General features: G+C 34.3%; 1 protein-coding gene across 2 annotated transcripts in view; it reads left to right on the top strand.

The window, feature by feature from the left end:
- Window positions 1-13305, top strand: part of LOC127845594 (uncharacterized) — a 317330-nt gene that overhangs the window by 298344 nt on the left and 5681 nt on the right. The window contains exon 1 of one of the 2 annotated variants that reach the window (XM_052376612.1): window positions 13086-13153. The exons of the other annotated variant lie outside the window; for it this stretch is intronic. The gene's annotated coding sequence lies outside the window, so the exon portion shown is untranslated. Of the gene's footprint in view, window positions 1-13085; window positions 13154-13305 lie in introns of those variants that run through there. 2 annotated transcript variants of the gene reach the window in all.

Here is a 13305-nt window from a genome sequence, read left to right as displayed (position 1 = left end):
TCGCGAAAATATATGACATCTACATCTACATGGTTTCATCAAATTGTCATGGCTTGACATTTCTTTGACGGTGCCCAACGCAAGAATATAGAGTAAAGCGTAAAGCTACAGTAGTAAAGAAAAAATTGAAGTCCTTATCAATATGTGGTGCTGCTGGATAAAAGTAAGAAAGTGTAGCAGCGGCACCAGTTACTTTTCACACCCATCAGGTCAAAACCAATTTAGCTTCTGTGAATATGTGCCAGGGCACTTCACCCCCTGTACGTCTATAATCCAAACTCAGTTGGATAATTCAAACTGAAGAAAAAATGATGGCCGAAACTGAAACTGAAAGGTAAATGACTATTTTATCACATCTGATAATTTAGTAAGTACAATGAAATAATATTTCTACATATGTGATTGTGAATGTCTGACACACACAGGCGTTTTGAATGTTGCAATGATTTAACAGTTTTCTAGTAAAAAACGATAAATTTGCTAATTTACATGAAATGCGACCTATGTGTTGAATTATTTACACGTTAATTGACAAAAGAGCGAACGAAACTGTAACAGAGATATGCCAAATTATATCAGGAATGTCCTTTAAAATTTTCCTTTTAACACCTAGTGTGTTTCTGTGTTAAAATCATGTGTTTGCAGGACGGGTATTTAACTTTATGAATAAATCCAAACTGACATAAAGACGTCTGGCAGTTTGGTCATTATCCATCGACTTCTTGATGTTAGTTTGGAATTATCCATACACTAGTTAGGTCATTATCCAACTTGTATATTTTTGTCCCAAACCAATACGAATATATTGCGTTTACGCCAATACTTTTCTTTACATACATACATGAAAGGTAAATACGTTTAAGTCCAAGCATTAAAACATTAAAAACCTTCGATTACAATTGTTTTTGGCCTTAACCTTTCGACAATTTCATTTACTTTTTCAAGATTTTCAAACATTTAATTTTGACGTAATTGTTTTTAATTGTTATGGGTTTATTAGCACATTGTATCCGGCAAACAACATTTTATAAAAAAAAAGAAACGTTTATCATGCCACAACTAAACATAAATAAACATGTTCTTACAAATAAATGACTGAAGTCTTTATTTCTGTCGCCATTTGTTTCTTCAGTTTGAATTATCCTACTCAGTTTGGATTATCGACGTACAGGGGGTGCACAAGGCCCGGCCAACTTAGCTCAAGTCATTTGAATGCTTAATTCGTAACTCGGAGGGTGTCCCCATAGAAGGCTAGGGAATATGAAAAATATGACAATATGAAAATAACACTTTACTTGCAGAGCGCTTAATCCTCCTTCCAAACACATCTGTATTTGTTGAAATAACAACTGTCTGTCCTTATTGATGTTAAATTTTATCATGATTGAAGACATACAGTGTTAAAATTTCAGAAATCATAACCAAAGAGATTACATTTTTCCATGCTGTAGAAATATAAGGAAACATCATTTCGGAATTCATAAACATGCTTAATTTTAAAATGATAATTATCCCCACGCTTTTTGAAAAGCGTGGGGATATTGTGGTTATCTCCTCCGTACTTCTGTCCGTCCGTCCTGGCCACTATTTCCTCCTACACTACAAGCACTAGAACCTTGAAACTTACACACATGGTAGCTATGAGCATATGTGCGACCCTGCACTATTTGGAATTTTGATCTGACCCCTGGGTCAAAAGTTATAGGGGTTGGGGTGGGGCTGGGTCAGAGATTTTCACTCATTTTTATGTCCCCGGTAGGGTGGCATATAGCAGTTGAACTGTCCGTCAGTCAGTATGTCAGTCAGTATGTCAGTCAGTATGTCAGTCTGTCCGTCCGTCCGAAAAAAAATATTAACATTGGCCATAACTTTTTAAATATTGAAGATAGCAGCTTGATATTTGGCATGCATGTGTATCTCATGGAGCTGCACATTTTGAGTGGTAAAACTTCAAGGTGATCATCATCCTTCCAGGTCTCAGGATCGAAAAAAACAAATCCAAGGGAAGTAATGAGCTTTAAATGGACATAATTATCTGCCAAATTATTATTTTTTAATAAATCAAAGTGGCGCAGTAGGCTTCATTGTTTTTCTGACAAACAAATCGTGGAAAAGGTCAAGTTCATCCTTTAAGGTCTAAGGTCAAAAATACAAATCAAAGGGACGTAATAAGCTTTAAAGGGAGATAAGTATTCAATATTGAACATAGCAACTTGATAGTTGGCATGCATGTGTATCTCATGGAGATGCACATTGAGTGGTGAATCTACAATCACGGTAGTGGCTTTTAATTATTTGCTACTAAAAATAGAGAATGGCTTTTAATTATTTGCGACTAAAAATAGAGATTTGTTAGAGACAATTATTTTCAAGGGAAGTAATTTTAATAATTATAAATCTCATATTATATATTTCCTTACAAAGAATTTAACTTCTTTTCACAGTTACTGTACAGATTTTTTATTTTTATTATTTATAACTCAAATGAATGATTTGTCAATGTTTTTTTTTAAATTATATAATTATCATTTCTTTCCTGAACTACTTTGTGAATGGTAGGGTTCATTACATACCTCTTGACTTATGTCTGTAGGTTCATGATGAACTCTGGCTATGAGCTCTTTGATAACCCACAGGTCTTGGTTGTCAATGATGTCTGACTTGGTCAATTTGACTGTCTACAGAATCCCCCCATCCTGGTTGGACTTGGACAAAATCCAATGGAAGTAATAAGCTTTAAAGGGAGATGATTTCTATACCTGCCAAATAATAAATAGAAATTTTATTTCAAAGTGGCGCAGTCGTGGGCATTGTGTTTTTGACGAAAACCGCTCTTGTTTAATGTTATTTTACATTATTTATTTTCATTTCTACACCGATTTACTTTAAATTGATACTGAACATCTCTTATGACAATACGGTCAATCTCAACTATGCATGGCCCCATTAACCAACCATTTGGCGCCCCGCCCACATAGACCATGCCCACCCTAAATAGCCCTTTACTATAATTTCTTCATTTCTACACCGATTCACTTCAAATTGATACTGAACCTCTCTTACGACAATACGGTCAATCTCAACTATGCATGGGCCCATCACCAACCCTAGGGCGCCCCGCCCACATAGAAATAGACCACACCCACCCAAAATTGCCTTTTACTATAATTTCTTCATTTCTACACTGATTAACTTCAAATTGATACCGAACTTCTCTTATGACAATACGGTCAATCTCAACTATGCATGGCCCCATTACCAACCCTGGGGCGCCCCACCCACATAGACCACACCCACCTAAAATTGCCTTTTACTATAAATTCTACATTTCTATACCGAATCACTTCTAATTGATACTGAACTTCACTTATGACAATACGTTCCATCTCAACTATGCATGACCCCATTACCAATACTGGGGTACCCGCCCACATATGCCACACCCACATAAAATTGCCATTTACTATAACTTCTTCATTTCTACACAGATTCACTTCCAATTGATACTGAATTTCCCTTATGGCAATACGGTCAATCTCCACTATGCATGGCCCCATTACCAACCCTGGGGCGCCCCGCCCACATAGGCCACACTTATCCAAAATGTCCTTTTACTATAATGTCTTCATTTCTACACCGATTCACTTCTAATTGATACTGAACTTCTCTTATGACAATACGGTCAATCTCAACTATGCATGGCCCTATTACCAACCCTGGGGGGGGGGGGGCTGGGTCAAACATGCGGCATGGGTATACGCGTCGACCTCTGCCGCGCCATTTTCTAGTATTTATTTTGAATTAAAAATCACTATTTTGCAGCAAATTCATTCAAAATACTTCAGAAGATTTAAAACAAAGAAAGCTGATTTTGATTTCAACAGAGTGTGTTTGTTCCCAACCAAGCACTAATCAGATGCTGTTATGTTAAAGATAATTTTGCACAGGATGTCCCTCTCATCTGGAACAAAGGTTTAAGGGGCAATTAGCGACCTGATAAAAATCAATGACCATAGGGCTTGTTAGAACGCAATCTGATGACTTTATATGCTTCAGTAATGTACCGGACCATATTTCTTGCTGCAAAGATTAGCACAGACTACAATTATAGTGTCCATAATGAAATTCACCACTCTTAAAAAAATTATCTCCACTTTTGAAAATTTGTTGCATGTTGTGACAATGGCCATCTGCAGCGAAACCCCTGCAAAATGAAATTGAAGATATCCTCATTTACATTTCCAGTATTCTGGATTATTTCCAACTTGTTTACCATTTGTCTGCTTGCAGTTTCCCTTTCCCAAATCTCATTAATGAGCTTATTTTACAAGCTGGGTCCATATACCTGTAGGATAGTTACCTGTAGGATGGTTTTTGGGCTCGTAAGTAAGGACAAAGTCCTTTTTTTAGCCCCCCTGTCATGCTGACCTCAAAAAGCTTTGTGTGGGTCCTGCATAATTTATTTAACATATAGTATGATACGGTGACTGATTAAGAGTGTTTTTATGCCCCCGGAAGGATGGCTTATAGCAGTAGAACTGTCCGTCAATGTGTCAGTCATTCTGTTCGTCCAAAAACTTTATCATTGGCCGTAACGTTAGCAATATTGAAGATAGCAACTTGATATTTGGCATGCATGTGTATCTCATGAAGCTGCACATTTTGCGTGTTGAAAGGTCAAGGTCATTGTCATCCTTCATTCAAGGTCAAAAGTCAAAAACAAAATCCAAAGGAAGTAACAAGATTTAATGGGAGATTATTTCAATTTTATATCATTTGGCAGGTACAGATCATGTTAACAAGGGAAGTATTTTTTTAAAGGATATACTCTAAAACCAATTTTAAGGTCAATGTCATCCTTCAGGGTCAAAAGTCAAAAAATACAATCCAGGGGAAGTAATAAGCTATAAAAGGGAGATTTCTAAACCTGCCAAATGATATATTGACATTTTATTTCAAAGCGGCGCAAGGGGGCATTGTGTTTCTGACAAACACATGTCTTGTTTAAGTTTATTTGACTGTTAAGATACGCAAATCACATTTTTCATTTAGTGGTCGTACAACCTATACTCTTGCCAGTGTTTATCCAAGCATTCTTGAAAACTATTAAACTTAAAGGTTTCTGAATCCACAACATGTTAGGATAAACTGTTCCATAAATTTATTACTCTGTAGGAGAATTGGTTCAGTGTAAATGAAATGGATATGTTACACATCACTTTACAAATGTTAAATTTCTCTGAAGGAGAAGCATCTTTAGGTGCATCCATAGTCCAGAGAAGTAGTATGGCAATGGTGCAATTCACTGTTACTCTGTATGTTAGTGGGGACTTAAACCCATGTTCATTGGTTTAAAAGAGCATAAAACACTGGGCCTTGCTAACGTTTACATATTAAGAGGCGTTCAGTTCTTGATCTGAGAGCACTGGTACATGTATGGATGAACAGAAAACAAAAAGAACAGAATCAGACAAAATTATATTATTTGTAAAACTTAATAATATTATAAATTCCAAACCATGATAATTACCGGTAAAAACCAAACTACAGTTGTATTTTCCAGTATGAGTCTATGTCATTAGTGGTATTTTTCTCTCGGATTTAGAGTGTTCTTTAATTTTTCAATCCCTGAAAAAAGTTGTTGGCAATTTTGTTAGCAAGTCAGTATGCGCGTCTCTCTGTCATGTATTGGCTTAGCCAATCACATCCTGTGATTCATAAAAGTTTGTCAGGCTTGCAAAAATGTTGGTATGTTTATGCATATGTAAACAAGTAAAAAATTTTAATAGAAAAAGGCAATCTTAACATAAATAAAATTGACCAAAGCATAACAAACAAGAGATGCATTTATGAAACACAATGCCCCTTACTGCGCTTTGAAGTCCCACAGCAGCTATTTTAGAGAAAACAAGTCCCATAAGTTAGCCAAAATTAAATGGACCAAAACGAAGCTCACAATTCATCTGTAAGTCTTGAAGTAAACTCAAATATCAAAAATCAGCTCAATATGTGAAAGCTTTGCATAAAACACATCTGGAAAAATGTTATAATACAGATCATTTCTAAGTTCAAGGTCCATAACTTTTCCAAAATTAATTGGACCGGAACGCATTTCACACTTCATATGTAGGTAATATAGGTAGACTCGCATACCAAAAATCAGCTCAATATCTGAAAGGGTTGTGTAAAAAACATCGAAAAACAGTTATCATAGAGACAATTTCCAAGTCCAAGGCCCATAACTTTGCCAAAAATCAAAGAACTGGAACAAAATTCACATTAGGTCTGCAACTCTTGTTGGAAGACTCACATACCAAAAACGAGCTCAATATCTGAAAGAGTTGTTTAAAAAAATCCGAAAAACAGTAACTATAGAAAACATTTCCAAGGCCAAAAATCAATGGACCGGAAAGAATTTCACACTTCATATGTATGTCATGTAGGTAGACTCTCATATAAAAACCCGTTTTCTGGAAGTTTCTTTACTGTGAGAAATCTATTCTTTCAGGATGAGTTCCTTGAAGTTATCTACTGGTTGCGACAGATCCTCGGTGTTCTGCTAGGACTTGTCTGGGGTTTGCTCCCCCTGAAGGGCATTCTGGGATTTGCATTGTAAGGTACTCAGTATTAAGATAAGTGAACTCTTTCCCACTCAGAAGCAATGTGAAAGTGGCTACCGGTATATGCAATGCAACATTTAAAACTTGAATCTAGTGAGAGAGGTTTTAAATTTGATGATTTCATAAGAGACTACAAAAGCGTCAAAGTGCATATCTGAGTGTTTAGGGGTTAAATGTGATCGAATGTTTCCAAAACAGGGTTGAGTGCCACTGTTGCTGGATGCTTGTGTAACAGTTTAAGTACATGTATTGATTTTAGTATTTTGTAATTATTTTGTCATACGCAAAGTATTGTGAAAGCTATGAGTGAATATTGTTGACAACCAAATTCATTGGCTTCAAAATTGTGTACTTTAACGAATGTTACATTTTTAGAAGTATGTGTTCTTAATATTGGAAAATGGTTTACAACAAATGTATGAACTAGGGATGTCAACGAATATCCGAATATCTGAATATTCGGTCCTTTCACCAGTTCAAAGAAATGGTCAGCGACATAGAATGAAAGATTATGCTCTGTTATGAAGGCAAAAAACAGTGCATCTAAACCTGATAACTTGATCGATGATCATGGTCGCGAGCCTGATCACGGTGTCAATTTTCGTCGCTTTTTGTACTATCGCGGCTTTCTCTACGCGTGATGTTCTTTGGACATGCCTAGTGACGTCATTACGTCCACCACTGGCAACTGACAGGTCCAAGTTAAACACACGACAATGCATAATATTCCTCGCCCTTGCTGCTCGTTGCAACACACTCGAACTCCGTGCATTCCTGGTACTTGTAGGTTATCTTTGCCTTCTTAGCAAAAGCACCAGCTTGTGGCTCTTCGGGTCGCTTGGGCATTTCAACAATTGTTTTGTTACGGCCTTTTCCAAACAAAACAAAAAGCAATTGTAGACTGTGAATTCTTTACTAAAATTGTTGTTTCTAATACTAATTATCATATTACGTCTTCTTGTTATATACACATATTAAACAAACTTGTAAATTTTCATGCAATTTATTGGAGTAGTGTCATACTGCCATGAATAACACTATGTTCTTTTTATTACAATTGTACAAGAAAAGATCATGAATATGGGTATCGCTTTTTTAACTGTTTGTTGCGATACTGGTTGATGGCAGTACAGATGGCTTTTTGTTACAGGTATCAATACTGAGTTTGTAACTTGTAAATTGTCATGCGCTTTTTGGAATAGTATCAAGCTGTCATGAATAGAACCACGTTGTTTTGTATTACAATTACACAAGACAAGATTGGAATCTCGTTTACATGTTTTGCACATTCAGATTTTCCCGCTGTTAACATTTTATGTTTTCAAACAGAGACAAAAACACACACATTTTCAACATTTATTTCTCTGTATCGACAACTATCGATGACAATAGATTCAATTCGGAACTCGCGCACTGTGGTTTTTTCCGATTTCTGAGCACGCGCGGGACGTACAAACATTGTCATTAATACAGTAATTACCAGTAACGTCGATATCCGATTCGCTTCCCATTCAGTAGTGGATAATGAGTTTTTAAACGACAATAGGTTTTCTTTTAGGAAATGTCAAAATTCAAGTCTTCTGTTGTTGTTTTATTACTATTATTATTAATTATTACACCTTACACATATAACACTGATATGCATGTTTGTCAGACGTTTAATACAGGATTAAAGTATAAACACACCGTTTAGATGTACAGCCGCCTATACGAATGGGCCCAGTAGCTAACATCCTTAAAAGTCATTAAAAACAGACTTTGTCAGCTGTATGGTAATGAAGGAACCTACACAAATGGCTTTACAAATGCAATATTTCTTCTGATAAACATTATAGATTACGTTGAACATTGCTTGATGAAATAATTATTTAATCGCCATAAACTTATTATCCCCGAAAACGCTGTTTGTCGTCTGCTTTAACACTTCTTGATGTGTGATAATGGTTTCAATTTTTAACCAGGTAACCTGGTTTTCCCAATTCAAAGGGACCTGGCCAGGGCCAGCTATTTTAACGAAGCACGTGTTTGGAATTACACTGAGGTGGCATACTTTAACTCGCGCGCTGTGACGTTAATTGATGTAAACATGATCGGCATCGCGAAAGAGTTATTTTTGGAATAAACAATTATTATTGGCCTACAATATTGTGGCCGATGGCAAACGTCTTATTAAGAGATAAAGCAGTCGAACGATATGCACATTTTAGATTATGCATATTAATATTTTATATTATGCATATTTCATGCGAAAAACGCGTACAATTTTTCGGATTACCGTTTTCGGATACTGTATTTTTTTTTCGTCGATTATGATTTATTTTCAAAGTTCATAATAGCAAAAATAGAATGACGAATACACATGCGGTGATACGGAAGGTGTGGTTTATAATATTTCGAATTGTATTCACCAGAAATTGCAATTGGAAAAAACTATAAAAAAAAAGTATAATTAGTAAGGGCTCTGGGTGGGTTGGGGCCTCTGCCCTTTATTCTTATGTGTATGTAACTGTAGATGATATCTTGTTTGTTAAGTCACACCCACAACATTGGTTGTATTCTTTATTGTAAAGCCATGATAATATTTTATAAGAAAATGACACACTGATATTATGCTTGTTTTTAAGTATATATATATATATATATATATATATATATATATATATATATATATATATATATATATATATATATATATATATATATATATATATATATATATACATGTATATTTATTTTAACTTAAATCCAATAGATATACATTTGATAAAACATAGATAAAATGAGATTTATTGTTTTTTCTTTCTTTTTGCCTTCAGTACCGTTTTGCGGAAAAGTCCGCGTCTGTTTTGGCTATTACTTTTTTCAGGAAAAAAATTATGGCTATTATTTTCTGAAGGCCAGTGTGAGCACTGAATTATTAATGTTCTTGTATTTTCGGCATGCTTTTAAGATATTGCAAATAAAAGTAATGTATGGTAAAGATCGTTAGGGATGTGCCTTCTAATCTTAAGGTCCTAGTAATAAGCGAATATTTATTTTTTTTACTTTTCAGATTATATTAAAGAAAAGCATCACAATAGAGCTATATCAATAGACATATAAATATCCAACTGATATGGAAAGATATATTAGTTCTAGTACTTCGAATGGACTGAGGATAGTAAGGTTTTTGTTGTTTGGTACTTTTCTGTATGATTTTAAATATATTTGAATAGTATAATATATATACGATGGAGTCAATGTCTTGGTAGTTTCGTTGACAAACTTCCATTAAACTGTATGCCCAGGCCTATGCACAGTATATGCAATGTCATAGTTACATGACCGAAGCTGTTTACATGTACATGCAGCGTTATATCGTGTTACTAAGTATTCTTACAAATAAAACACGATCGAGATTAGTTCATCTTAAGACAAATGATTAAATATCATGGTATTTTTAGCAGAATACACACACGGTAATTATAGTCATAAAAAAGGTCCGCAAATAATTGTATGCATTAGATGCCTCCTGACCTCTGTGCTTCTTGAGACAGAAAGTAAAGCAAGTTTTTGTGATATATGCGCATGTGCGGCTACCCAATATTTTACCAATTACAAAACATTCAGTAGTTTAAGAAGTGACCACATCACAATGTTTACTTTGAAATTAAAGGGATCTTTTCACGCTTTGGTAAATTGACAAAATTGAAAAAAGTTGTTTCAGATTCGCAAATTTTCGTTTTAGTTATGATATTTGTGAGGAAACAGTAATATTGAACATTTACCATGGTCTAATATAGCCATTATATGCATCTTTTGACGATTTTAAAACCTAAAAATTATAAAGCGTTGCAACGCGAAACGATTGAATAATTTGGAGAGTTCTGTTTTTGTCGTTAAATTTTGTGAAACTACGAAGATTGCTTATATCAGGTATAAAATACGTCAAGTGTGTGTATTCGGCGGAATAGCTCAGTAGGCTAAAGCGTTTTTACTTCAGGACTCTGGCAGGACACCAGGGGTCACTGGTTCGAAACCTGCTCTGGGCAATGTTCTTTTCCTTTTTTTAATTTTATTCTTGATTTTTTACTGGAGCTTTTACGATCAAATGTTTACATTTATCAATATAAAGCATTTAATGAATAAGTTAAAAAAATGCCAAAATCTGTGAAAAGGCCCCTTTAAAACAAATCAGTCACTTTTTTCGCAATAAACAATCGGAAAAAAAAAACAAGCACATGAACATTTTTGTATTATTTGAATCCCTAATTATCATTAAACATGTAATCACTCACATTTGCAAGTTTCATTTGAAAGTAAAGAGATAATACAAAATGTGAATGACAAACCTTGCCTCAGCACAGATTAAGTGTACTCATAGGCATGTTGCCTGGTTGAATGGTCTGAACTACAAAGTGTCACCACATCTTCAATCAATCATAATGATGAACGCATTTCAATGTTTAAAGAGGCTTTAAGATCATAAATAAGGAATGGGATGGTCAGTTAGGCTCGATTGGTCATTGTCGGCTCGGTTACTAGTTGCATTTACCCCATGTACACTTAAGCATACTTACATGTACCCCGGATACGGTAAATATACTCATACATACCCGGGAACTTTAGCGCTAAATTGATCGTTGTCAGCAATTATTTTTTAAATTAATTATTTTCATATTTATGTCAATTTTCTGTTAAAATGGCATCTATATGATCGAAACTCATACTCAACAAGCATGTTGATGCATTTTTTTTAAAAAGCAGTTTGTTTCGTACTAACGGTAATCGGTAGCGTGTTTTGGGGGCGGGAATAAACAGTCGGGTACAGTCTAAAATCGGCTGGGTACGTTTGAGTATATTTACAGTACCCGGGGTACATGTAAGAATACGTACATGTACCCGAGGTACGTGTAACATGTAACCAAGCGGACAATGACCAATCGAGCATCAGTTAGGTGGTAAGGTATATTTTATTTGACATGAATAAAATGGAAATTGAAGTATTGGTAACTGATTGACAATAATCACACTTATTAATTATTAATAATCACACTTATTAATTCCAAATTTGACATAATAATTGTGTTGCTTTTTTTTCAAGTTACAAATATTATAAGTTTAAGCATACCATCTGAATTCAGGGCCTCTACAAGGGTTGCAGATGCTATGATGTGATGCTCCTCTCCATCAATACTGACAACAGATGTACTGAAAATACAGTTTAGCTTAAAGAGACTTCTTTAACAAATGGCAAAATCATGCTTTAAAATCGATGATACTCCAGATTATATCAATAAAATATTGGAAGAAGATGAAACTACAGGAAATTGCATTTGTTAAACCACCCTCTTTCATGATAACAAAATAAGCCGAAGTGTGCATATCCGAATTTATAGATACTGCTCAAACAAAATGAAAGAACACCATAATGTTACAAATAATTGCAGGATAATAAATGTGCACATTCATACTGTAGTAATGCTCCAAAACTTAATATATGTTTGTCTTTTGAGACTCAGAATTTGAAACCAAATGCGTAATCATTTTACTCACATGTCTTTGTCGGCCATGATGTTTAATGAACGCAATTAACGCTTGAAAAAGACATATCCGTTGTTTAGTTATACCCGTTAAAATATTTCCCAGCATGCAAATTATAGGACATATATATGAAAATCATCCAACATATATATGAAAATTATCCAACATATATATGAAAATTATCCAACATATATATGAAAATTGCCTAACATATATATGAAAATTATCCTACATATATATGAAAATTATCCAACATATAAATGAACATTATCCAACATATATATGAAAATTATCCAACATATATATGCAATTATACCACACACAAATGGAAATATAGAACATAAATATTCAAATATATCACATATATATATGGATTTTACCATATATATATACGAATCTATACAACATATATATGCAATTATACCACACACAAATGGAAATATACAACATATATATTCAAATATACCACATATATATGGGTTTTACCATATATATATATGAATTAATACAACATATATATGCAAATATACCACATACATATGGAAACATTGAATTTTGCAACGTTTGACACGCCATACGGATTTAACCGATAAGTATCTTCTAACTAATGCAAAAATCTGCATATGCAAAATCAAGCAGTAGATCTAAGCTTTGTCGAATAAATGACAAAATGTCAAATGTGTGAGCGCAGCGTAACGAGCATTTTCATAGCCAATTAGATCTCATTAATAAGAATTCTATTATAAATTATTTTATGCAAGACCTATACATTGAATTGGCATGTGTACATCAACGGGGCATGTATATGGTAAATACTATATTAATGTAGTAGCTTCATGAATATAACACGTTATGGAATCTTCAAATCAACTACGAGGTTATCCTGTTGAAGAATCACCAATACGGTTACCTCCCCTATTGAGAAGAGTTCTTTGTGTGCATCTTAAATTGTTCTGTCTTAATTATTTGATATTTTCATTTATCTGTTTTTGGGACATAGTTTTCGAAAGGTAAGCATTTAAAACGTAACTTAGTCAGACAACCAAACTTTTATTGTACTGTGTAACATTAACTATATGATATATACGTACACATAAATTCATATTTATGAGTTGTTGTCTACATAATTTCATGTTTTCATGTTTTTACGTACAACAACACA

This window comes from Dreissena polymorpha, chromosome 9, assembly GCF_020536995.1.
Source record: "Dreissena polymorpha isolate Duluth1 chromosome 9, UMN_Dpol_1.0, whole genome shotgun sequence".
Lineage (NCBI taxonomy): Eukaryota > Metazoa > Mollusca > Bivalvia > Myida > Dreissenidae > Dreissena > Dreissena polymorpha.
This window is presented reverse-complemented; position numbering and strand designations above follow the sequence as displayed.